This window comes from Centrocercus urophasianus, unplaced genomic scaffold (genome assembly GCF_019232065.1).
Source record: "Centrocercus urophasianus isolate 14NV4802_14NV808 unplaced genomic scaffold, USGS_Curo_1.0 seq_15, whole genome shotgun sequence".
NCBI classification, from domain to species: Eukaryota; Metazoa; Chordata; class Aves; order Galliformes; family Phasianidae; genus Centrocercus; species Centrocercus urophasianus.
This window is the reverse complement of record NW_024884697.1, coordinates 6,196,726-6,222,409: the sequence shown is the minus strand read 5'-3', so window position 1 is coordinate 6,222,409 and position 25,684 is coordinate 6,196,726. Positions and strand designations below refer to the sequence as shown.

General features: G+C 43.2%; 1 protein-coding gene across 2 annotated transcripts in view; it reads left to right on the top strand.

Moving 5' to 3' along the window:
* The window catches only part of FAM107B (family with sequence similarity 107 member B), a 118,942-nt gene that overhangs the window by 55,323 nt on the left and 37,935 nt on the right, over positions 1 to 25,684 (top strand). Inside the window, exon 1 of one of the 2 annotated variants that reach the window (XM_042815372.1) lies at positions 2,326 to 2,452. The exons of the other annotated variant lie outside the window; for it this stretch is intronic. The gene's annotated coding sequence lies outside the window, so the exon portion shown is untranslated. Of the gene's footprint in view, positions 1 to 2,325; positions 2,453 to 25,684 lie in introns of those variants that run through there. 2 annotated transcript variants of the gene reach the window in all.

Here is a 25,684-nt window from a genome sequence, read left to right as displayed (position 1 = left end):
TCTGCAGTGTCTAAAGCAATGGAGATAAAATTTGATGAGGACTACAAAGTATTCTTAGAATATAAATGGTTAATGCTTAAACACAAAAATGATGTGGAGAGGTCTGTAAGGTCAAGAATGCAAAAGATAGGGAAATCTAGCATTCCAGCTGCCTTTGCTGTTCATTTTTTTCTTCACTGTTTGCATGTGTCTGGTAATACACCTTCCTTGCATGTTTCAAAGAGAAGGATAGTGTACAGAAGAGGGAACTCAATATTCAATACTGATACTGTCTCATCTGTCTAGGCACATCACTTTACTGCATTTAATTAAAAATAATCAATTTTTATGAGGTTCTTCTCTCTGTAGTAACCATGGGATCTACATACAGGAAGAAACATACCTCACACATACCTTCACTCTTGTGATAAAATACTCACCTGGGGTATGAGACAGGTCACAGTCAGGGCTCAAAACTGTGAACATGGACAAGACAAATAGCTGCCCAGATTGCAGTGCTGATGTTGACTTTTTGGGGATCATGTTGCACTTCAAAACATTTCCTCAGCACAGCTCTGATTGCTTAAGTTGGCACTTGACAACAGACTTAAAAGGCATCAGAACTGAGAGCAGCAACACACACATTCTGGTTTTCATCCATTTGCCACGTTTCACACAGGTACTTTGTGGTTGCCTTTTTTTCCCCAGTGATAGAACAGCTGCACACAAAGACCTGAGTAGTCTTTTAATACACGCCAGCACTCATGATTTCAGCCTTTCCCCACAGAAGACACTTCTCCCTACTCACTAATTTCCCTTGGACGTGCAGGGGCAGTGGATTATTTAGGACAGACCCAGTGGAAACAGCACCACCTGCTGAGTGCCCAATATCCTTCCGACAGAGACTTGCTTCTTGCGGCTGGGGTTTTTGGAAAGCCCATGACATTGGATGCTGAGCATTACTCAGCTCCTCAAGCTGCAGTCTGACGGGCCCAGCAGCTTTCCATCACTGGGATGATTCAAGATGCTTCTGTCACTGTGCCATGACACAAGGCATCTGCTCTGAAGAAACTCAAAATAATCCTGGTGATAAATATACAAAAGAAGCTGATTTAATCCAAGGACGTACAGCAATATATAAACATACATTTCATCCCCAAAGGTCATTTTTTTTTGGTTCATACTCTAAACATCCACACACTGTGCTATGTTGCAGACTCCGTCCTGTTTCTGTCATTTATTGCAATGAAACAGACCTTGGGGCACAGAGCACCATAGGAATGAACTGCAGAGCAATCTGAGCCTGTTTTCTGCACCTGGGTAATGCCTGGATGTGTCTGCTTTCAGAGTGGGGATCCTAATTCCTCTCTAGTGGGAATATCAAAGGAGAGGGTCCAGAGGAAAGCCACGAAGATGATTAGAAGGCTGGAGCACCTCCCCAACGAAGACAGGCTGAGGGAGCTGGGTTTGTTCAGCCTGGAGAAAAGAAGGCTGCAGGGTGACCTCGTTGCAGCCTTTCAGTACCTAAAGGGAGCCTACGAACAGGAGGGGAATCAACTCTTTGAAAGGGTAGATAACTGCAGGACAAAGGGAAATGGTTTTAAGTCGAAGGAGGGAAGATTCAGGTTGGATGTCAGGGGGCAGTTCTTTACAGAGAGAGTGGTGAGGTGCTGGAACAGGCTGCCCAGAGAGGTTGTGGATGCCCCACCCCTGGAGGTGTTCAAGGCCAGGTTGCATGGGGCCCTGGGCAGCCTGGTCTGGTATTGAATGTGGAGGCTGGTGGCCCTGCATGTGGCAGGGGGGTTGGAGATTCGTGATCCTTGAGGTCCCTTCCAACCCTGGGCATTCTGTGACTCTGTGGGACAAAGTGAAGCTTGAGCGGATTTGGACAAAGAGAGCAGAAATACAGACGAAGGAACTAAAAACGGAGGCTCCTCTTGCAATAGGAAGAAAAAGAGGAGTCACTCGCAGATAAAAGAGCTCAGCCGGCGGCCTAACGCCCTCGGCACGTTTGGGAACCACCTGCGATGAGACCAGGAGCCCCGCGCGTACAGCAGCCCGTCCCGCTGCGCTCAGCGCGGATGGAGGCAGCACAGCGCTCCGCGCCCGCCTCGGGACAGACTGCGGCCCCGCGGGCAGCCCGTCCCCTCCCTTCTCTCTCTCTTTTTCTCAGCTGTTTTTTCCCCTTTTCTTTCGCAGTTTCCCCCTCGCTCCTCTTCCCCCGCTCCTGACAACAAAGACAACGCGGGGTCGGGGCCGCCCCGGCGGTGACTCAGCGGCAGACCCGCCCCCGGCCCGCCTCGCCCCGGCCCGCCCCGCTGCTCGCTCAGGCGGGGCCGGGACGGAGCCGCGCGTGTGTTGGGGCCGCGCCGGCACTGGGCGAGCGGGCGGGTACCGCGGGGCCTCTTTCGTTTCCTCCTCCCGTCTCGGGGTCTTTTTCTCCTCGTTCCCCGCGGAGAGCCGCCCCGGCGAGGTAGGTGCAGCGTCTGCCGGCACACAAAGGCGGGTTGGCTGGGCTGGGGGAGGCGCTGCCGCGGAGCCCCGTCTGCCCGCCCGTAGGTGTGATCGGGATCGCGGGAATAGGAGATGCCCGTCGTTCTTAGGGGGGCAGAGAGACGGGAGAGCTCCTGTCCGAGCAGACGGCGGTTTTGCCCGTGACGGCAAATTTCCTCCTGGTTTTGGTCTGGTGGAACGGTTTCCTCCGTGAAACAACTTCTGTCCTCTCCAAGAGGAGCCCGTGGCCTGGGGGCGGCCGCCCGAGCGTCCGGGGCTGCGTGGGGCTGGGATGGCACAGAGCTCAGGGCAGCGAGCGCAGCTGAACTTCTCTGTGCAAGGTGTGCATCCGAACCTATCTTTACTTCGGAGCGAGAGCAGGCTCTGCTTGCCCTGTGCTCCCATTCTGTGGCTCAGTCGGGGTTTCAACCCTCCTGTGTGTTGCGAGTCCAGATCTTCCTCTGCATTGGGTTGCAATGGTGCAACTGGCTGCACATCGAGAACAGGCTGCCCAGAGAGGTTGTGGAGTCTCCTCTGGAGATATTCGAGAGCCATCTGGATGCCTTCCTGTGAGATCTGCTGTAGGGAGCCTGCTTTAGCAGGGAGGTTGGACTCCATCTCCACGCATCCCTTCTAGCCCCTGCAGTTCTGTGATTCTGTGAACTTGGGTGTTCACATGAGTAAGGGATGTACACAGGTCTCTGTGACTTAATTCTTGGGTTCCTTCTTCTGTTTGATTTTTTTTTTTAATGCCAGAACTCACTGAGCTGTATGTCAGTGCTGCGTACTGTCTTGGTTGGAGCTGGTTCTGCAAGTTCAGGGCACACTTGTAGGACACCTGGGAGGCTGTAGGAGCGAAGGGGACAGTGTCATTAGCAGGGTCTGTTGTGGCAGGAAAAGGGGAAATGGTTTCATGCTGAAAGAAGGGAGGTTTAGAGTGGATACAGGGTAAAAGTTTTTTACAATGTGATGGGCAGTGATGCTCTGGAGCAGGTTGCCCACAGAGCTGGTGGACACCCCATCTCTGGAGACATTCGGCTCTGAATACCTGCTCTAGCTGTGGGAGTCCCTGTTCATTGCAGCAGAGTTGGATTAGATGACCTTTAAGGTTTTCTTCCAATTCAGATAGTTCAGTGATTCTGTTAGGTGATAGGAACGTGTGAACTTTTGTTTTTCATTAAGAATTTGCGGAGTCCAACAAAAATGTATCAAAATGCAGAAGAAATCTTTTGAACGAGCACAGTGTGGTTGTTGTGTGTAGTTTGTGGCAGGCATGTTAGTGAATAACTCTGGCAGCAAGCAGTCTGTTCTGCACTGTGGGACTAAATATGTAGATATGTGTGGACTAAATCCTACAGCACTGATCAGGATATTTAACTTTCTTTGGCTTGGCAGTGAGGTAGCAGCATAGAAGAACATTTTTAAAGTGGAAATAACTTGTGGCTCTTTTGGGCAACCAGAGAAGCAATCTCCTCCTGATACAAATTGAGAATCTCTTTTCTTATTGATGGCTGTTTTCCCAGCAATATATGGACAGTGTATACAACGAATGTGGTAGCTGCTTGCTTATTGTCAGTGGCATTTGCTCACTAACAGTAAGTGATTGTTTGCTGGGCTTTATTAAGAACAACACGAATACCCTATATCTCCTAAAACAAAGCTTTCATTGTCTTAAAGCAACTATGAGCCAATTTCATGGTTAGTGAAGCTCCACTGATGTCAGTGGAGTTTTGCCAGGATGATTTTGGCAGGTGAAGTGTCACTTGTATTTTTTCAGGGTCCAAAATGCCATGAGTAATGTTGCTATTTTATCTCCAGCATTTAAGTGTCATTAAGCATGAGTAATTACAGTGTTAGGCTGGTTTTCCCTGAAAGTTAGGGGTGAAGTGGGGATCCACTTAAAATCAGATCTAAATATTCTCCCATTTGCTCTCCCCCTTCTGCTACAGACCTTATATCCCTTGGTTTAAAATCTTCATTCTTTTTCAGTCTTGGCACCTTTTTTTCTCTCTTCAAAATTAAGAAGTTTCTCTGAATCATGAGCACAGGAGGGTTTTGAGAGTAGCTGTGTTGAGCTGTCCTACAATAACTCTGTGCTAGTAGGTAAGTGATGAACTGCATGGCAGCTGCAGTTTGGACATCTTTCGTTATTCACACATGCACATGCCTCTTCTTTACAAGCTGATCTGTGTGGTAGTTACGGTCAGTGCATTTGCTGAAGTGGCAGATTGTTTGACAGAGTCACATAGTGTAACAGCCAGGCTTGAGATAGACTGAGTGAGCGGATCAGGGTGTGCGGGGGAAAATTCACTGCATTTTTACACAGTGCTATGTGTGCTAATCAAAAACAGTTCTGTTTCTCAACACCACATCTAAACATCAGTTACGTTACATAATGTAACATAATGTTAGTAAGGTAAGAAAAACCATCTAAAAATTGGAGCGAAAGAAAAACCATCTAAAAATTGGAGCAAAAGAAAACTAGTAGAGAGAAAAGCAAGGATTCTTGCTTAAAAGTTGTGGGAAGAAGAATGGAACTGCAAAATCAGTAATTGGCCTTGATAGATGTTTGGATCCAACAAAGCTTCAAAACATGATTTAATTGAACAGAACTATGTTATCTTTGTATGCATGTAACCATACTAAATATGTTTGTCTGACTCTAAATTGTCTGGCACTGTGTTAGTTTTAAAGACAGTAAGCTTCAGTGCTCAGCTTTACAAAATCTTTGATTCATTTTTATATCTGACAGTTTGATACAGTACAACTTTGGATCTGTCTGTTTTCGTGTCATAAGTACAAAAAGAAGAGCATGTCAGACACACTTCCCAGCTGGTACTATTCTGACATTTTTGGAAAAAACAAGCATTAAAGAGTAAGCTCCACATATTGTCTTAACATCAGAGAGAAGCCCATGTGTTGCACAGGTACACTGTTGAGTAAAGAACTGGCTGGATGGCTGGACCCAGAGAGTAGTGGTGATGAATGGAATTAAATCCAGCTGACAACTGGTATTGAGTGGGGCTCTCCAGGGCTTGTATGGGGGCCTGTCTTGTTCATTCTCTTTATTGATGACCTGAATGAGGGCATTGAGTGCACACTCAGTAAGGTTGCAGGTTACACCTTGGAAGGAAGTATTGGTCTGCCTGAGGATAGGAAGGCCCTACAGAGGGATCTGGACAGGCTGGATAGCTGGGCTGAGGCCAATGGGCTCAACAAGACCAAGTGCTGGGTCCTGCACTTTGGCCACAACAACCCTGGGCAATGCTACAGGCTTGGGGCAGAGTGGCTGGAAGACTGTAAAGGAAGAAGACCTGGAGGTTAAGGTGAGGTGAGCGTTAGCATCTCTTCCTGAGTAACTAGCTGTAGGACTAGAGGGAATGGCCTCAAGTGGCACCAGGGGAGATTCAGCTTGGATGTTTGGAAAAACTTCTCTGAAAGAACGATCATCCCTCTACCACAGGAAGGTGGAGTCAACGTTCCTGGAGATTCCATCAAGAAATGTTTAGATGTTCTGCTAAGGGTCGTAGTTCAGTGGGCAGTATTGGTGACAGGTGGATGGTTGGACTGGATGATCTTGGAGGTCTTTGCCAACCTTGGTGATTCTATGGTTCTGTGGAAAAAAAAAAGAAGTGCTTAATACTTCTTCAGTTCACTGACTAGTCAACAGTTTATTCTGGTTTGGCCATAGCTTGCATGTTCTTGAGTATCAGTGCTAGTATGGTTTGAAGCTTAAGATGATGGTGGAAGGGCTGAATTTTTTTTTTTTTGTTAATGTACCTGCAGAGCATGGAAATTGAGGCTTTAATGTTTATTTCTAAAGCAAGACGACAGAAGGGTTCATCTCTAGAAAGAGAATTGGTTGTATAACCTGAACAGAGAGGTTGATTGAAGAAGCAGTTGGCCACTACCAGCATGCATTTTGCTTGTTGTTAGGTCATGGCAAACAGGAGTTTTTCGTACTGATGAGTCTTTAAACAAGGACATTCAGCACATACAGGAGAGAGAAAACAGAAACATTTTTCTTCTCCTTTCTACATCTTCCTTTAAATGATGGGCATGGTTTTCTCAGACATGTCTCTGGCTGGATTTCTGGGGTGCTCCTTCAGCTCATTGCGGGTGAGCAAGAGCCAACAGAAGAGAAGTGGGAGCCCTGCAGAGCCTGGAAGGTGCTGGTGAGACCATGACTGCTTCTCTGTGGCCCCTTTGGCTTGGTTAGATGATGTGGGTGCAGATCCTAGCATGAGAGACCAGGCTCCTGACCCTCTCTAAAGGTACTTTCTGTAGGTCCTGCTGCTTCTCTGTTCTGTGCAGTCACACACCTAGCTGATCTTAGTGCCAAGGGTTGTGTGCAGCAGGGGGCAGTGGGGGTAATTCTCTTGTGGCAGAGTTCTCGTGGGGATTCTGTGAGGAGGCAGCACTAATATCTGTGAGGAAAGGCATTTCCTTCTTTCCACAGAACCTGAAAACATTACAGGGTACCTGCTTGTGTTTCATGGCACTGGGAATACAGAAGTTTGAGCTAAGGCTTTGTTGGCGGTTAGAATTGCAATCTCTCACTGTCTTAAGTTTAGTTTCAGAACATGTTTTGAGCTTGCAGTCTGCTTTGTGTTTAGTTTATGTTTCATGTGGTGAAGGGTAGGAAAATCACAGGTGAGAAATCAGTGTTTCCAAGTTATGTCTATCAAAGAACAAGCCACAGAGATTTTGGGACGCTTGTGATTTAAAAATATGATACAGTCCAGTGGATGCATTTCAGCTTAGTATTTACTGCTATTCTTTTGTCCTGGATCTAAAGCTCTCAGGGCAGGGTTTGTTGTGGCTTGGTGCAGTTTGAATTCTGGTATAGATACAGTCTAGCTTGGAATTAACCAAGCCTTTTGCAAGTCATCAGCTTACTTTGATGAGATGAGGATGCTGGTTTGATGAGGAGAGCAAGGAGCACAAATGCAGTCAGACTAAATAAGGCACTGTTATTTATCCCATGAGCAAAACTTCTGGATTTGCTTACATTTTAAAAATTTCTCTGGCAACACAAAGCTAGAAGTTTGCCTTTTGGGCTTCTCAAAGAGAGGAATAGCTCAGTCTGCTAGGAACAAATTTGTTTCTTTCAGGTGTGATCTGTTTCCTTCTTTTTTACACTTAAACTGAAAGTTCAGGCAGTGTACGTGCTTGCAGGATAAAATGTAAAACCTGTGTGGTGTCCTCTGGCAGGTCTCAGCCCATGACATTTAGAACTTCATTAGGAATCCTGTGGAGAACTATCATTAGGATGATCAAGCACGAAATGTGCTTCTGCTATGCAAAGTGCTTTAATGACCTGGACAACAACAGCCTTGCTGTTTCTTGTGGTGGGGTGGATCTTAGTTTTATCCCTCAGCCAGGAATTAGTCATCTATCCTGTAAGCAAGAAAGCTACAACCCGTAAAGGCTTTTGGAGGAGAAAATGCCCTCATGTTTGGCACTGGTTGAAGTCGTCCTTCTGCTTTGCAGCGTAGTGCATTGTTGGGAGAGAAACTGAGTCTTGAAACTGTAAAGCAAAACCCACATTAAGCTGTTTTTGTGTACTTGAATGTTGAGAGTTCTCCCGCCTGTGCTAGAAAGACATTCTGTTACTGTGCCTGTGCCAGCTGGTGCTAGCTAACTCTCAGGGTCCAGTGGCATCTGCTCTGAATCAGAACCAAACACTGCCAGCCAGATGTATTTCTATAGCGATGGCCTTCTGTGGGTCTTCGAGGATGATGATGGCAAATAATGGAATGATTCTTTCCATTTCATTCCTTGTATGTGCAGTGAATGGCCGTTCATAGCACCTCATGTATTTACACAGGCCTTTGTTCTCGTGCTAATAATAAAATGGAGTTCACAGCTCTGAGTGTTGGACACGATGTGACAAGAACTGGGTCAAGATTGTTCATGTGTGCGTAAATGTGCTCCTAATCTAGGCCAATGGCTATGCTTGGTGCTTCTAAACAAGCTATAAAGATTTCAGAAGGGCTGGAGTTTAGCTGTCAGATGCATGAAGAGCACCTCTTGCTGAGCAGAGCACTTAAAGATCGGGATCCAAATGCATGGTCTTCAGTTGCTTTGCACGTTAATGCGAATAAAGGAGAAGCTTTGCTGTTTGATACTCCTGGAGAGCAAGGGACTTAGTTTGAGCCAAAGGAAATTTTCTTCTTACTGGCAGGATGAGTTGCTGAGCAGTCCTTTAAATATGTTCCCTGCTTCGTTGTTTCCTATGAAGGACATCCCTGCTACCTCAGTTTCCTTGCAGGTATCATCAGGGAAAAAGATGATGGGCTATCTATCCCGCTGTGTTGCTGTTGTGTCCTTCAGGCTTGCTGCAGTAGCTGAGCTCCTTGCTGCCTTTTATGGAAGAATGAACCAGGCTGCCTCTTCCCAGACTTGCTGAGATGCAGCTCGGTGCTTGTCTCTTTGTAGAGAAAGACAGCCAATTTTCGTCCGAATCCACTAGGATATTGGGGTTTATTTCTGGAGAGGATATGAAGGAGTTTGATTGGGTTATGGTAGTCTTTTGTTGTGATTTATTTTTCATCCAACTCTCCTAGGCCGTTTGTTCTTGAAGCTTAGCTATGTCATGTAATGCAAGCTGTAATGTATGGTCAGTATACAGTTCAACTTGCATAATGTGTGGCACATTGCCACTGAAGGTAGTCTGGCAAAAATTCATAGCTAAGTTTTTTATTTTCACTTTTTAAATAATGGAGAAAAGGGCAGGAAAGGAGTAGTGGCGTGGTTTTTTTTTTTGGGGGGGGGGAGAGGGGAGAAAGGGAAAAGAGGGATTTTGGGGCTATTTTGAAAAGTAATCCTTTTTTTTTTTTTCCTTCTTTCCAAGTCTCAGCAATACTTTTGTGTAATACAAAGAAGCAAATCAGAGCATTGTGCATTGTAACTGACTTCCTGGTTGTGCTGGCAGTAGGCTTTGCAAGCCGAAGAGATGACTTTGTAAGTGACTGGTAGGCAGCCTGGCTTGCTTGCTTTGTGACTCTCCTATGAGTCTCCTTTCCAGGTACTTTTTGTCACACACAGCTGCACAAGGGCACACTGACCTGTGTCGGGCACAGGGAGTTGTGTGTGTTCTGGAGGAAAGCCCTGGCTGTGTGGTTCTGTTAGTGCAGCTAACTCTCCAAAGACAGTCTAAGCATGTCCATTGTTTTCTTCATTTACCCATGTCATCTTCCAAGTACAAGAAAACAAGTCATATTTACAAGCATATTTGTAAAATATGAGTGAATATGAGTACGTTATTTCTTTTTTCTGGGAAATTAATTCTAGCTGTAAATTTAGCTGTAATATGTGAGAAATGTTAGGTATCTGAAGAGCAGCAAACATTATTTCTTGGGCTGATGTCATGTTACATTGAAAAGCTGTACAAAGAGGTTCTGAAGTTCCAGCAACTGGAAAGCTAGCCTTGAAATGTAGTATGAAGGTTGCAGATGTGAATGTCCACACCAGTCAGTCTCTTTTGGTTTAAAAGGCTGAAATGCATTACAGACATCATTCTATCGAAACACCCTCTTTTTGAGGAAGATTGAGTTCTTGGTCCTGTCAGCTCAGCACTGTTCAGTCACATCTAAAGAGACAGTCTCAGCCACGAGGAACAGTTCAAATAAGGAAGAGAGTGAGGAAATGCTGATTAGAAATGCAAAAAGATGAAGCATGTTACCTTTTTGTCACTAGTTCAGTGTTTTTACAGACTTTAGTATCTATATAAACTGCTTTATTGCTCATGCTTATTGCATTATGTGAGTAATTTTTTACTCTGCAAGCTGCCTTACAGGAATCTGTGTACTTTCTAGCTAGTTAAGGTCCACTCTTCTCTGTAGAAGTATTGAAATGTCATCTACTTAACCTATTATCTGCTTCCAGGGAACTAACAGGATTGACAGATAGAGGAAAACATGTTTCTTTACTCAAATGTAATCCACCTCCCAGTATCTGCTGGAAGTAATAGCAAAGAGGAGAAACACTGGTAGATAAAGCAAACCTTATTGTCTAGGAAAATAGGACTGAAAGAACCCTAGAGCAAAACTTCTCTCTTGAAAATCTCTGCCACAGATGTCACTTTCATTGTGCAGTGTTGTAGTTGATTCCTCAAATAATGGAGGTCAGTTGTAAGTGCAGTCAAAGATTGGTCTGGCCAGTGATAACTTTTTAAAGGCAAAGAACTTTAAAAGAAAGGGAAGGTTTTAAGTCCTGGGAGGCCCCTCGGATGCTATAGCAGTGGTCCACATACATAGCTAAATTTTCTGCCTGAATTACAATTCAGATGTATCTGATCTCTTCCTAATCCACTGCCATGGTGTCCTGCAGCGAAGTCATTTTATTTCCTTTCTTCAAAACTGCCATGATGTTGCTGGCATAGCGTGACTACAGATGGCATTGGCCACAGGAGGGTTCCTGTCTCTGTGACACTGAGGCTGAGGTCAGCTCTGTGAGGCCTGTAGCTTTCCACCAGATACTGCAATGCTGTGCCATTGGTCTCTGAGTGTCTGCCGTGTAAAATCCTTAATTGTCCCAGTGCCAGCTTTCAGTAGAACTTTTTCCTCCTTCAGAGTTATGCAAGAAAAAAAGCTCTAGCTGCCAAAGGACAATGCTGTCACTTATTTTACCTGTCTGTGTTTCACTGTATCTTTGGATGTCTCTGTTTTAATGCTTAATTCCTTTGACATCTGGTAGCATACAGGCAGAGGGCTGCATTTGTAATGAACTGTAATGTGCACTGGAAGGCAAGGGTGGTTTGGTAGTGAACTTTAAGGTGAAGGACTATGTGCTTTAAAAGGGCTTATTCCTTCCATTATTGACTGGAATTGAATTAATGAAGTCCCTTGTTTTAGGATATTTGATGGTTTGTTTTTTTTGTTGTTTTTTTGTTGTTATTCTTTTTATTTTTAATGGGAAGAAGATTAATTGACTGCTAGAACAGCCACTGATGTAGTTAGTCTTCTATCGAAATGAAGATGTTTAGAGTTCCATGAAGTTGGGCAGGATAGATTATGCATATTTAATCAACAAAACATTGAATAAGAAAGATAAGTCATTATAAAAGCCATGAAATAAGGAGCTCTACTCTCCTTCCTGTTGGATCCTGTTCCTCCAGGAAGGGAACTGGAAAGATTGCTTTACTTTAAAATACAACCATTCAGATTCTTCAGGCTCTATAATCAATTATCAGTCCTCTTTCAAAAATCCAGCAGAGGTAAGATGCTATAAATTTCTTCTTGGATATCATGTTTTGCAAAATGGCAAGCTTAGAAGTGCGGAGTAAGAATTGGTATCCCTCAGAAAGGGGAGGATGTGAAAGCTCATCAAGGCATGTACGAAAAATTATAATTATTTAGTGTAGTTAACCTAGAATCATGGAATCATAAAGGTTGGAAAAGACCTCTAAGATCATCTAGTCCAACCATCTACCTCCCACCAACGTTGCCACTAAACTATGCTCCTTAGTACCACATCTACACGTTTCTTGAGTGCCTCCAGGGTCAGTGATGCCACCACTTCCCTGGGCAGCTGTTCCATTGCCGGACTACTCCTTCAGGGAAGTTCTTCCAAATATCCAACCTGAAGCTCCCCTGGCACAACTTGAGACCATTCCTTCTCATCCTGTCACTGTTACCTGGGAGCAGGGGCTGACCCCCACCTCACCACAGCCTCCCTTAAGGCAGTTGTAGTGAGCAGTAAGGTTTTACTTGAGCCTCTTCTTCTCCAGACTAAATAATCTCAGTTCTCTCAACTGCTTCTGTTGTGCTCTGCCAGAGTTGAATACAGGGGGATGATTGCTTCCCTGTTCCTGTTGGCTATGTTGTTTTTGGTACAAGCCAGGATACCACTGGTCTGCTTGGCCACCTGGACATGCTGCTGGCTCATGTTTAGGTGAGCATCAGCTAACAGCCCTGGGTCCTTTACAGTCTTCCAGCCACTCTGCCCCAAGCCTGTAGCGGTGCCCAGGGTTGTTGTGGCCACAGTGCAGGACCCAGCACTTGGTCTTGTTGAACTTCATCCCATTGGCCTCAGCCCAGCAATGCAGCCTGTCCAGATCCAGATCTGTAGGGTCTTCTTACCCTCAGGCAGATTGACACTTCCTTCCAAGTTGGTGTCATCTGCAAACTTACTGAGTGTGCACTCAATGCCCTCATCCAGGTCATCAATAAAGATACTGAAGAGAACAGGCTCCACTATGACTCCTGGGGAACAACACTCGTGACCAGTTGCTAGCTGGATTTAATTCTGTTCACCACCACTCTCTGGGCACAGTCCTTTACCCAGCAAAGAGTGTACCTGTGCAAGCCGTGGGCTGCCAGCTTCTCCAGGAGAATACCATGAGAGGCAGTGCCAGAGGTTTTGCTGTAGTCTAGGTAGCCTATGTTGACAGCCCTTCCCTCGTCCACCTGGCTTGTAACTCGGTCATAGCAGGATATGAAACTAGGTAATTTCTGCTTAGAATTCTGTAGAGTCATTGCGTATTTGAAAATCAAACTGTCAGGGTAAACAAATGTATTTGATGAGATAAATATTTATTGTTGTCCTTTTTTACTAATTGGGAAGCAAAGGCTGAAATGATTTGATTACAGCTATAACTAATTAGCAAAGGATAGAATTTTAAGTCGGGACTTTGAACCAAGACGAAAAAACAAACAGGATGGAATATTGCAAACAATGCGAATGAAAAGATGACATAAACACATTAAACTTTGTATTTCAAGCAGGAACTTACTGCACCAGTATAAAAATCATCTTCCCTTAAAGGCCTTTAGGCAAGTAGGCAGCTTAAGAAACTGCTGTGAGGTGAAAAGAGGATCTGGTTAGACCATGGTCATTTCCTTACCTGATGGTTCTGTGCCTCTGATGTTACCTTTATTACATTTGTTGCTTCTCAGGAAATTCCTTAAGACAAATTGGAGTTTAAATTATATTTCCAAATAATTGAAGCTCAAATGAGGAACACCAGGCAAATCGGGCTTCATCTTGAAAAGCTGCAACAGAATCCTGCTAAGATTCCGCACTCACCTCCCAGGCTGTGCGTGTGAATCACCTGAAGCAAGTGCACTAAATGTGGAAATGTAGCTGACTCAGAGACAAGTGGTCGCCATTCTTTGGTGGGATGTCATCAGCTACAGTTGAGCTACATTGCAGTTTCCCCCCTATCTTCCCCCTATCTTCTAATTTCATTAGAATTTGGGCTGAGCCAAAGGATGAGCATTTCTTGTTGCACAGTGTCAGTGTCTGTATGTTGAGTGACAGCCCTGTGCTATTGTAACAGCACTGGGGATTTTCCCCTTTTCTGAAGCATTTGGAAAGCACTTTGACTCACTGCACCACATGTTTTGGTCAAAGCATTTGCATCTATGGTGAAAATGAAGAGACAAGGATTTTTTTTGTTGCTCCTGTATGCATTTAAGCAGTTTGGACTTCCTTAATGATTATTTCTTATTTCTAAACATAGTTAATTAAAAAAGCAAACCAAACTTTTATTAGCTTTCCATACTATTATGGGTTTTCTCTCCTGGATGTTGTTTGAACCAGATTCCTTTGCTTTAACAATCTCATGTTTGCTCTGGTGCCTGTGGTTCGTTTGAATGTGAAATAGCCAGCATTCAACTGAGGGAAAACCTGAGGTAAACAGGTGATAGCGCATGCTGGACAATCAGAAGGTCCTACAGTGATCTTAAAAACAATTTAAAAATATTTCTGTAAACCAGCTGTTGAATGAGAAGTGGATGGATGGTTGGAAGCTTAAAAGCTTGAATCGTTCCAGTTTGGGACATTTAAAGCTTAGACTAGATTTAAGTGCTGTTACTTTGAAGCCCTTAATGGAAGGGGAGTAGAAGAGCATATCTGAAATGCCCTTTTTCTTTGCTTAGGGTTTATAATTGAAGCTAGAACTTGAAGTATATGGAATCACTTTGCTGTTCTGAGTTCATACTGTTCAAGTGTAGTGTGGTCAGCCTAAATGCTCTAACTTAAGAACTAAAGGCTGGTTGGAAACCAGCTGAGGTGTACATGCATGTGCACTAAATATCAATGAAGAAAAAGTCTACCTTGCAGTTGTTGCTGGTGGTGTCACTGAGCTTCTCCTCCCAGCACCCTACTTGACTCCGCATTGCCTTTCACAGGCAGGGCATGAAGTGCAGAGCAGAGCTGAGTGCTTTGGTACAGGGCTGTGTAGGTCTTCCAGAGCCAGGTAATGATGTTGGACTGCAGGTGGGTCTCTGCCTGGTCTGTTGTAGGCAAGAACAAAATAAGCAAGAGATGTAAAGGCAAATCAGGCATTGCCTGGAGTAAAGACTTTTAGTGATGTAACTTGTGCTCAGCTGAGTAACTAGCCTGGGGCTATTCTTATTGCAGGAGAGCTGAACCTTTAGCATTACCCAGTATATGGCAATTTGCTAAAATTTAACTTTTTAAAAGTGAAAGTTGCTTTGGAATATAGGTGTCAGTTATGCAGCCAAATAACAAAGTCTGTAAAACGCCCCAAAGTGCTTCTTGCAAGGATATGAATGGAGGTCAATGAGGCAGCATGTAGTGAGAGCAGAGAGAGGATGTTAGTGGATTTTAATTATGTCCAGTGTGACAATGGCGTGTTTGCTTTTCTCTATAAGTTCTTTGTACTTAAAGCTGGAAGAGATTGGGATGTTTTTTTTTTAATTGTTATTTTTCCAAATGTGCTACAGATGCCAGAGATCTTCTCTCTTCTTAGAGATCTTCAGACATCTTCTTCCAGATGGAACATGGGCATTCTGGCACCTTAGATTTGATCTTTTCTTCATCATTATTTGATAAATTTTGACCCATTTTCTTTACGGAGGGGAAAAAAGTGGATCAGATTATGATACCAGGTTGTTATAGTAGACTGGAAAGAAAAGGAAATGAGAGAATTCAAGAAAAAAAAAAAGTCTTTGAGGTTTCTCTGTTTGAACTTGCACTATGAGCTGGAGCTGTAAGCTTTCTAGCTGATCTGTGTGAGATAAGCTTGCATGAGCCTTCTGCACCAGAATCACGAGCTTGGACTCTTCTGTGCTGCATAAGGAAATCCCTGTTGTCATCCAGTTCTCATGCAGTCAATGTGCAGACCCTCAGGTGTTGCCTTCATGGTTGCTTCATCTCTCATATCAGAGCAGCATTCTTTCCATGTGTCTGAATGCGTTACAACATGATTGCTACCTTTGTAGAAGCCTGTTGTGGAAGCAGACCACACTGATTTCCTTCAGCACGATTTAAACTGTCATTCTGTGGGTAGCTGCAGTGGGGAGTGCTGGCTGCGCTTTCATTCTCACTGTCAGACCAATGAACCCTACCAAAACTCGGTGAAGCTGAAGATGGGGGGGAAAACCCCATATAAGTCTGCCCCCTCATTCCTTTACCATGGTAAAAGTGCAGTGCTTACGTATCACTTCCTTCTAGAAGCTGAGTGTAACCAAATGAACAATTCCTGTAGTTCAGTGAGGTGTATTGAGCAGTCTTGAAAAACTAGAGCGGAGAGTAACCTCGTTATTTCAAACTGTTATGTGTTTGTAAACTAATTGCAGGGCTCTGAGCTGAAAGAGCAGCCGTTGAGTTCAACATGCAGCAGGGTTATGCCACAGAAAAACACAGCTTGCTTTTGCATGAAATGGAAACTTAAGCGAGTCTGAAACTCAGTAAGCCCGCAGTGAGGATACGTTCACTGTGTGCTTTACAGAAAAGGGCTGCATGGTGCGGTGGTTTCTTTGGATCGTTGGCTTTGTCACATTGTGTAAAATCAATCTTTGCTTAAATAGGAAATAGTTGGCAAGGAAAGCTGCTGCAGACCTGTGTGTCTTCTATCTGTGTTATCTCTGCTGGCCGCTAACCACATGTTTTAGCTGGTGTCCTTCCCAGTGCATGAACACGCCTGGTGAGTAATGCATGAAAAACAAACATAACAAGGCTTGATGTGTTTGGCCAACTTGAGGAGTGTAAGGATCTTGTTGGTTTTTGCCCTATTTCCTGCCTTTGCTTTTTTATTCCAAATTTCACTTTTTTAATATAGCTTTTCCCTTGCCTATTTTTCCTGCGTATTATTTTTTTTTTTCTGTGGGGATGCTATGTTAAATAATGAATTTAATTTTTTGTTTTAGCAGTAGTTTTTTATTTGGATCTTGCAAGGAACTGCATGGGTATATTTTTGTAATTTTCTTTTATGTTAGTATATTAAAGGAAGGCTAAGGGCCGTGTCCTACTGGGGAAAATGGAGGGCTGTTAGAAACATACCACTTCTTACTTTCAATAAAACTTTAATTAAGTAAATGTTCTATCTGGCCTCTTGCCCACATAATAAATACAAACTAGAGAAACTTGCCTAAGTCATTATTATCTGTTAGCAAAAATGTTTCCATTTCCATCCCACAGTGGAGCTGTGGAAAAACTGCTAGCAAGTACCTTTATGCAAAGAAATCTTGCTTACTCAGCTTACCTGGTTCCCTACATCTGTGTGTTTGTGCTGCTATCCTAAAGGGTCACCTGTATCAAACCGATCCATATTCAAAGTTGCCTTTGGATATACAACACAGGAAATATGTGGTAGGATTCCTGTTGGCTTTGTCTACCTGAGTGACTGCAGTATGTGGCTGCCCTCTGCAGAGTCTTTGGAGAGGAAAATTCCTGTTCAGGACAACTCCTACCTTGCAAAAAGTTACCCACAATGGGCAAGGACTCCTCAACCCATAAGTCAGGATTTAAGCTGTCTGAGCCAGTGTTGGGCAGCTGGGCTGCCCAGAGCAGACAGCAGCTTGTGTTACTTGAGGAATGAATCTCCCTGCTCTCACCTTGTATAAGGTGTTTGTAGTTCTGAGTTGCTTTTTTGGAGAATGATACCTGCCTGACCTGCCCTCTGAAAGAAACTCAGTTGATATGAATACTGTCAGGTGATTGTCCTTTGAGAGCAGTTGCAATGAGGAATTAATGAGGAAGGAAATTAGAGCTCTTATTGTCTTTGTTTACTTTTTGTTCTCGAATCGCCCATTTCTTATCTCTAATCTTCAGCTCCAGCAAATGAGGTTTAACTGCAGATCCTAATGCTGAGCTGATTAGGCAGAGATCTGCAGATGAAATGTTAAGCTGTCAAAAGGGAGACGTGCATTTGGGTCCTGGCTGAGCTGCCTGAGATGAAAGGACATTTTGTTAGCTCCTTGTCAGAATGACAGTGTGCTACAGGAGTGGAGCTTCAGTTCCAGAGTGCTGTGTCCCTCTGGATCCAGGGCTGTGATATCCATGTATTTGCAATGTCAGCTGTGTCACCTTAATGGGGATCCCTGGACACAACCCCACAGTGTGCAAAGGAAGGATGCAGTGGCAGCATCCACACCCTGTTTCAAGCCTGGCTCCCTGAGTGTGAGTTGAGGCCCTGGCTGACGTTTTGGGTGCAGACTTGCCTTCAGCTATGGGCTCAGCGTGAGCTGGCACACACAGCTTCTTCCAGTTGTCCTTTTGCAGGGTGATGTTCTGTGGTTGTGGTGGCCTTTTTCCAAGGAATTGTGCTCAGGATGCCTTTCAGCAGTGTGGATGCTGATGGCTACAGCTCAAGCATCCTTGCCCACGCACTGCTCTGGCTGGCTGCAGCTAGTTGGCCATTTCCAGTAAATTGCAGATGCTGTCAGTTTCCTAGCTCTGCTTTTTTGCTGGAGTCACTGCAGCGAGAAAGCATTTTAGGAGCATCTTTTCACCATCAAATTATTACTGTGATTACTTTGCTATCTGAAAAGTGCAGATGAAGGATGACTCCTCCCTAAACCAGAATGACTCCCAGATTCTTAAAGTAGCTGAAGTCCACTGCATGTTAGCTGTCCTGAGCTGCCTTACAGCTCTCTCCATGTCTCACAGGAACATTTATAGCAGAGGATAGCAGCCTCTGGTAATGACCAGCAAAGGGAGGGAGGGGAAACAGTGTCTTGAAAGCCTACTCCCTGCAGATAGAGAATCCCAATGACCAGTAAGAGGAATTCTCTGAGAGCAGGGACTTCCTAGGGCTGCTCCTTGGGTCACAGGAAAATCCATCATTTTTTCCAGCCCACTTTTTAATTTCCTGGCTCACCATTCAAATTAAATTTCCTTGTAAGTGTTGTTTAAATTGCAGCTTTAAAAATGGGAAAAGCTGTCTTGTGGCAGACTGTAATACAGTGCTGGTGATTATTTTAGAGATGACCTCTGCTTTGCCTCTTGCCCTCTCATCTAGCATCAGCTCACTCCTATGTTTTCTAAACTTTTGCTTTGCTGCTGAAGTCTTCTGCTATTGTGACCAGGCAAAAAATGAGCTCAGACAGAGCTCGAATGACTGCTGAACCAGTTCAGATCTTTTTAATGGAAGCCTTCCTTCTCTCAACCATTTTGTACTCTTTTTAATTAAGCCATAAAACTTCATGTGTTTGAACTTCGTGAAAACAAATCCAAACCCTCTTCTGTGTTAGTTACAGAACGCTTTGGTTCTTCCCCTTGTTTTTGTTTCATATTATTTACTTCATTGCTGCTGGAGTAGCTGCTCAGGGTAAAAAGACACTGCTTTTCAGCTAGATGACTTAAATCTTTCATAAAGGAAGACGTAAACCAAACTCTTTGTGAAATGAATTAAGCATCCATTCCAGCTCAAGCTTTAAATAGAAAGTGTGGATCATTTCAAAAGCCAGCAAAATTTGGACATGATAGAGTATGGAAGAGATCATAGCTTTCAGCATCTGAGGAAATAAAGGAGAATGTCTGACTGACTGTTTCTGGCAAAAACTTGTATAAGTTTGAAACTTGGGGTGTATGCATATGGTCTCACGAGATGGCAAATCTTTGCAACCACATGCAATACTGAGAGGTACGTGAGCATCAATCTGTATTTACAAAATCCTCTGGTAAGTATCTGTTCAGTTGGTTTTCTTTTCCTGAGGCTGAGATGTGCCAGCATCAATTGTACATCTTAAGTGCATTTCGTCTCTCCTTTTGTGTTCTTGATTTGTTTTTTGGCTACTGGCTGATCTTTTAGTGATACTTCAGGGTAAAAAGGTCTCAGCAGCACAGTCAATGACGTGGAAAAAAAAAATTATATCTGCTTCCGAGCTTTTCTCTGCACTCCGTATGTTTCCTACATTTTTGGATATGGTATGATGTTGTCCGAGTTACTTTGGCAGGTTGTGAAAAGCTTTTTAGAAGGGTCGTTCTGGTGTTTTGGCAGAAAAAGTTTTATCTTCTGTCTCCATGATTCCAGCAAACCTATGGCCACTGCAGTATGTGGGTTCTCTCCAATTGCTGTGCTGATGTTTGCACTTTCCCAAGGTACTGCACATGGTTGCTTTTTTCTTTTAGTTTATTTAAAAAGGGATATTTCAGCCCTGCAGACCCAGCGCTCTGTATGCGTGCAGTAAATGACTCTTGTTGAGATCAATGGTTTCCTGTGTTTTATTAGCACTCCAGTTTCAGCTGGTCCTGTAATCTCACATTTCTTTTTATAACTATTTTATAAGGGGAAGGACCCAATTAAAGCAGTTCAGGTTTCACTGTTACAGTGCTGTTATCCTGTCCCTCATCACAACAAACCTGCCGTGGCTCTCCGCTGTGCTTTGCAGGCCTTTGGCATGTTCCCCCTGTGTTCCTATGTTTGCACTGGAAGCTTCTGCAACCATTTATGCAGTGGTATCTTTTTGACCATCTCTGCCTCCTTTTATCCTGACATGTACACATAAGCACATAATCTGATGTTTGGTCTGTGCTTTTAGCAAACAGGCCTACATTATTAGGTGGTTCCACATCTGTATGCCAGACTGTTCCTGACACTGAAAATTCCCAAATCTGGTGATGTGCTGCCCTCATCTTTGGCTTTTGGGTAACGTGGCAGCATCTTGTGCCAGCCCTGAGAGCTGCAAGGTATGAAAAGAGAAGGGAAAGCGGGTGGTAGCTGCTGTGGGGAGGTTAGAGCAGCTTCTGCTATCCGAGCTAGAAAGCCAGGTGGTTTCTGTCCTTGCCAGTAAAAGTGAGAGAAGTTGGGCAGGAAAGGGGCCAGTCTGTACCTAAGCAGCAGTTATTCAGATACAGGTTGCTGAGCTGTAGCAAGAAGAAAAGGTAAAGGTTTGTGCACTGAGTAGTGTGCCTTTTGAAGAATGCTTCTCTGTGTCTGTGAGGAGGAAATAACACAGGTAACCAGAGCCTGAAGACTTTCTACTGAGCATAGAAGTTTTTAAGAAGACATTTTGGAGGTGATGGCTCCAGCAGCAAATTCTAGATGCATCTCGTTGTGGGCACTCATCACTCTGTGGTCTCCTCTGCTCTTTAACTGGGAGCCAAATGGAGTATGGAAACAGCTGCTGTTCGTGCCTTACCTTGCTGTGTACGCATCCTGCCAACCTTGTGATACAGAATGAGTCCTGACCAGGATCCTCTGATGGGGATCTGAGATGCAAACATTGACTGTATGTTCAGGATTGACAAAGGGCCTGTTCTAGGGTGAATGTGTGTGTGGGGATAGGTCTCTTAAATTTGCAGATTGAAACTTTTTATTTAAAATTAGAAATACATACACAGAGAAAGTTGTGTACTAGTTTTAAAACAACTGGAATAGTAACCAAAAAAAGTCAACTTGTTAATTTTAGATGATAATTACTTTTCTTGAATAAACTTGATCTGTTGCCAACATGCATCCAACCTGCTCCAAGTGATTGTATTTAAGTAATTAAAATTAGTTTTGCAGCAGTGATCTTGCAAACTTGCTCTGTCTTCACTTGTTTTAGAGCAACTTTTCTATGAATAGCTGCTGAAAATGTATTTGCTTTGAACACTGGAACTGAATCATTTTCAGTGCTGTAATAAAGAGTTTGAATAAGTATCGTATGCAGCCAATTAGTGCATCTTACCTGCCTGTTAAGCAAATAGAATGCTCGTATTACAGCAACCCTTCTGCGGAGTGCAGCTGGAATCATAGAAAAAGCTACAAACACTTCAGTCAAGATGTGTCCTTAAATCATTTTGATTTTAGCATTCGTTCAGTCCAAGAATACAAATCAACGCTGATATTTTTTCTCTGATGTCGTCTTGAATCCTTTTAAGCTGAAGTGAATAATGGAAGCATGGGATTATTTTGAGGCAGTCCCTTGCTCAGTTCTAAAACACTGCACCCACAGACTGCAAGCTTTGAATGTGTAGAAGTTCCCCCTAGCCATGCATGAATATATTTGTGTGCAGATTGTGAAGAGCCTTTGTAGCCTTTCAAGGCAGGACTACCTTGGGTAAAAGCAAGTTTGGAAATTGAAGCTTGTTATGACTTCTTAGATCTAACAGATGCCTGGATAAAGGGAATTAGTCATAAGAGGGAAATCTTAAAGCTGTTTTCAGTTGCATTTCAAAGATGATGGTTATGTCAGCGATTTACAACTTCAGCTTTCTCTCCACCACCAGAGTCAGTAAGTGGTAATGTAACATGAGGTTCTGCAAGGCACTGTCTGGTCTGTTAAAGCCTGCATGCGTGTTGAAGCAGATGTTTGAAGCAGATTTCCACTGTGTGTCTTTGTCTGCCAGTGGAAGTAGAAGAGATGATGGGTGTTCCTCAGCACAGGACTGTTGTAGGTTTGGCTGACATGGACAGTTATGCAGGTTTTGGCTCATCCTTCTGGGCTGGGGTGGAGGATGTCTGCCAGCTGCCCCAGTAAGGCTCTGGTTTCTGAAAGGTGATTGCTGGTCGTGTCCCAGCACTTCTCTCCAGTGCCCTTTGGGCTTTCGCAGTGCTGTTTGAAGTTCTTTAATAGTCTGTTCTTGGTTCCCTTTGGTTCTGAAGACTTATTACCCGTTACTGTAGAAGATGGAACCACTGAGGCAGGCAGAAGGAAGGCTTTGAGTCTGTGCTTTCCTGTGTCGTTGCCAGCTGGTCTCCTGTGTGCAATACAAGCAGGGAGACAGTGATTTTGCAGTCTCCTTCAGTCCCTGTGACGCTCTCACATGCTTCTTTGGCTCTCTGGAGGAGATCATGTGCTTCTTTGCATGTTTGCTCAGTAAATGAAGGAAATGTGTATCAAGTATGTTACCTCTTTGGAGATCTGTAACTTTTTTTTAACCCTTGCTATTTATCTGAGTATTTGTTATTAACAAAATCACAGTACACTGAAAAGCACATTCAGTTCCGTCCATACGATTGCTGCAATTGTTGCCTGGCAGTATTGAAAGCCATTCCATCCAAGTACAAAACCTAACCAGTGGCAGAGGGAAAGAGTCTGCTAATGAGATTACAGGGGAAAACATCAGCAAATGAATCAACAAGTGAAGACTAGGAAAGAAGGAGAGCAATTTATGCAAGATGAATGAAAAGAGGCCTTGGTTTGCAGATTAATTAAGGATTAGAATTTATACTTTAAGTGATGGGACTTGATCAATTAGCAGAATTACAGTTTTACTGTTAACGTACGTGAAATAGACTTAAATGTTCAAAACACAAATATTGAAAGCAATTAAGCACGATGCAAAAAGAGGAAGGGGAAGAGGTAGAAAGAAACTGTTGGGGTCTCTTTGTAAAGCTCTGCTCAGGGCTTGTGGGATCCAAATTATTTTATTTATTGCCCTCAGCCATTTTCATTATTAAATATTGGTTCTCTTTTAATCACTTTTTTTTCCAGTCAAATAAACTTTTTGTCTAAAGGGAATATAATCCAGTTTTTTTTGTTTTTTAAACTTCAGATCTTTAGGTCAGAAGGGAAGAAAGCTCACATTTGTAAAAATAATTCTGTTTCAGAGAAAGACTTGCTTTCAATTCTTGTTGGTGGCTTAAAGAACCAATATAATGTACTAATGCTGCGTTTTTCTCAATAGCTTGCTGGAATGATAGTAGCTTTGTAATGGGAGAAAAATGTTTATCAGAAATGATTTGAAATGATTAATTCAAGAATATGCATTGACCAAATAGGTGTACCAATGCAATGAAGGCATGCATGATGCAAAGCCTTGGAAAGAAGCATCCTGCTCTGTGCACTGCGCCTATTACAAGATTAGGAATGTGGATTATTGCTTAAATGTCTTGATTCCATCTACATAATTAACTGTGCTGTAATTCTTCCCAACCTTTAAGAGCACTAAAAGAAGATACTGAACTGGCACCATTGCTGTTTTACATCGATAAAAGCTAATGAAAGTCAGTGAGAATTTGTATGTTCTTAACATCAAACATTGAATCATATCAAAGAATCATAGAATGGCCTGGGTTGAAAAGGACCACAGTGACCATCTAGTTTCAACCTCCCTGCCATGAGCAGGGTTGCCAACCACCAGACCAGGCTGCCCAGAGCCACATCCAGGCTGGCCTTGAATGCCTGCAGGGATGGTGCCCCAAATGGCTTATAGAGTGGCTTTTCTGCTTTTGATATTTATGATTAGTTCCAAATATATTATCCTTCCCTCAGGTGGATGCTTAAAAAGAAGGAAAAAAGATTTGCAAAAAATGTAAGATATCTGTACAAACTGCTTTGTTTTCTTTTTCCCCCTGGGAATAACAGAACAGCAGCATACTATTTTTCTGTGTATGGTTAAGGTTATAATCCTTCTTCACCATGGATGGAAGAGTAGCATTGTAATGCAAACATAAATCTGATTAAGGAAGTGAAGATTTCTCATCAAAATCTGATGTAAAGTTAATGCAGTTGATCAGAAGGGGTCAAGCTGAAAGCTAAGCAGAATAAGCTAAAGGCTTTCAAAACACTGCATCTTTTGGTAAATGCAGTGAAACTGTGATTTGTCTGGTGGACAATTAAATAAACAACAGGGATGTGCTTATGTCATTAAAGCTATACTCAAAATACAGCTGTGTCAGAAAACTTGAATTAAAATAGAACCAAAAAGCTGTAAGATGTGGGAGCAGAGGCCTTATTGTGGAGTCGAGTTTTGAGGATGCAGCTCAGTGCTATCAGGATGCCAGTGTGGGTCAGCTGGCTGTGCTTGTAGCCCATCTGTCAACTACAGTGACCAAATAAAGCAGCAAATGATGGGGGGAGAGGAGAGAAAGACATGCTTATGCAAAAATAAAAAATAAAAAACTCTTAACTGCTGAAGTTTTAATGTGTTAGTATCATATCCCTTCAGTGCTGGATAGTTTCTTCTAGAATTCAGAGACTTGTCTTCATCCCATCTGGCATTACAACTGAAATGTCTCTGTTTTTCTTCCATGCAAACACGCTTCCATGCTTGTGGAAGGTGATTTGGAACAAAACGGAGCCAGAGCTGTGTCTCTGGAGCAAGAGAGCTCTTTGCTGGCTGTAGTGACACTGGTGACGATTCCTTGGCATATGAGGTGCCTGGCCAGGTGGGAAGAACTCATGGAGACACCATGTATTCAGGGCAGTTTGTAGAAGGGCTTTGGATAAAGCTCTCAATTGCCCTTTGAGGACACGTAATGCACTTTTTTATTTTTTTAATTGAAGCCCTTTGAAGGGCATTTAATAATAAATATGCTTTCTCTTAGAAGTCAGGGTTAGCCAGGCTTGCCAAATGAAAACATTTTAATCTGCTTTGGAAATTAAGACAGCAGATCAGTTCAGTGTCCATAGCACCCACCTCCTATTGAACTGTTTCAGTATCAAAGGGCTCTCACTGGGGTAAGGTTTGTTTTTGTTTCACGTGGTCTGTGAGTCACTTTGGTTCTTGAAATCTGCGCGTACCTGTCTCCCTCCATGACCTCTTCTGTAAGAGGGCTTGTGCATATTTCTGCTCTTTCTCACCTGTGTGCTTTGCTGCAGGCTTCTGTTGGGAGGAAAGAGTCATTTATGACTTGGTACAGATGTTTTTTTTTTTCTGTAGGTAAGAATAAATCTGTCATTATTTTAGAAAATATTTGCACACTGATGGCACCTATTAGTCATAAAATGCTTCTTTGATATCCCTTACAAAGAAATCCAGGAACTCCTTAAATCAATATTACTGCTTTTCATTCTCTGCCTTCTCAGCTTTGCCTGTTGCTTTTGTTATATTCACTGCATGAGCTTTTCATGATGGTATTTTCCTTCCAAAAGTGGCCTTGTTACTCTCCCTTGCTTTGTTTCATCTGCAGTGCACACAGTTATGTGATGAATTTGGGAATTTGGTATCACAGTTATGTGATTTATGTGGGAATTTGGGGGTTAGAGTTTCGGAACAGCTCTGCAAGTAATTTCTTTAAAAAATCCTTTTCTTGCTATTTATTTTTTTTTAATGAGAAGAGGCTTTTCTTATTTTTGCCATATCCACT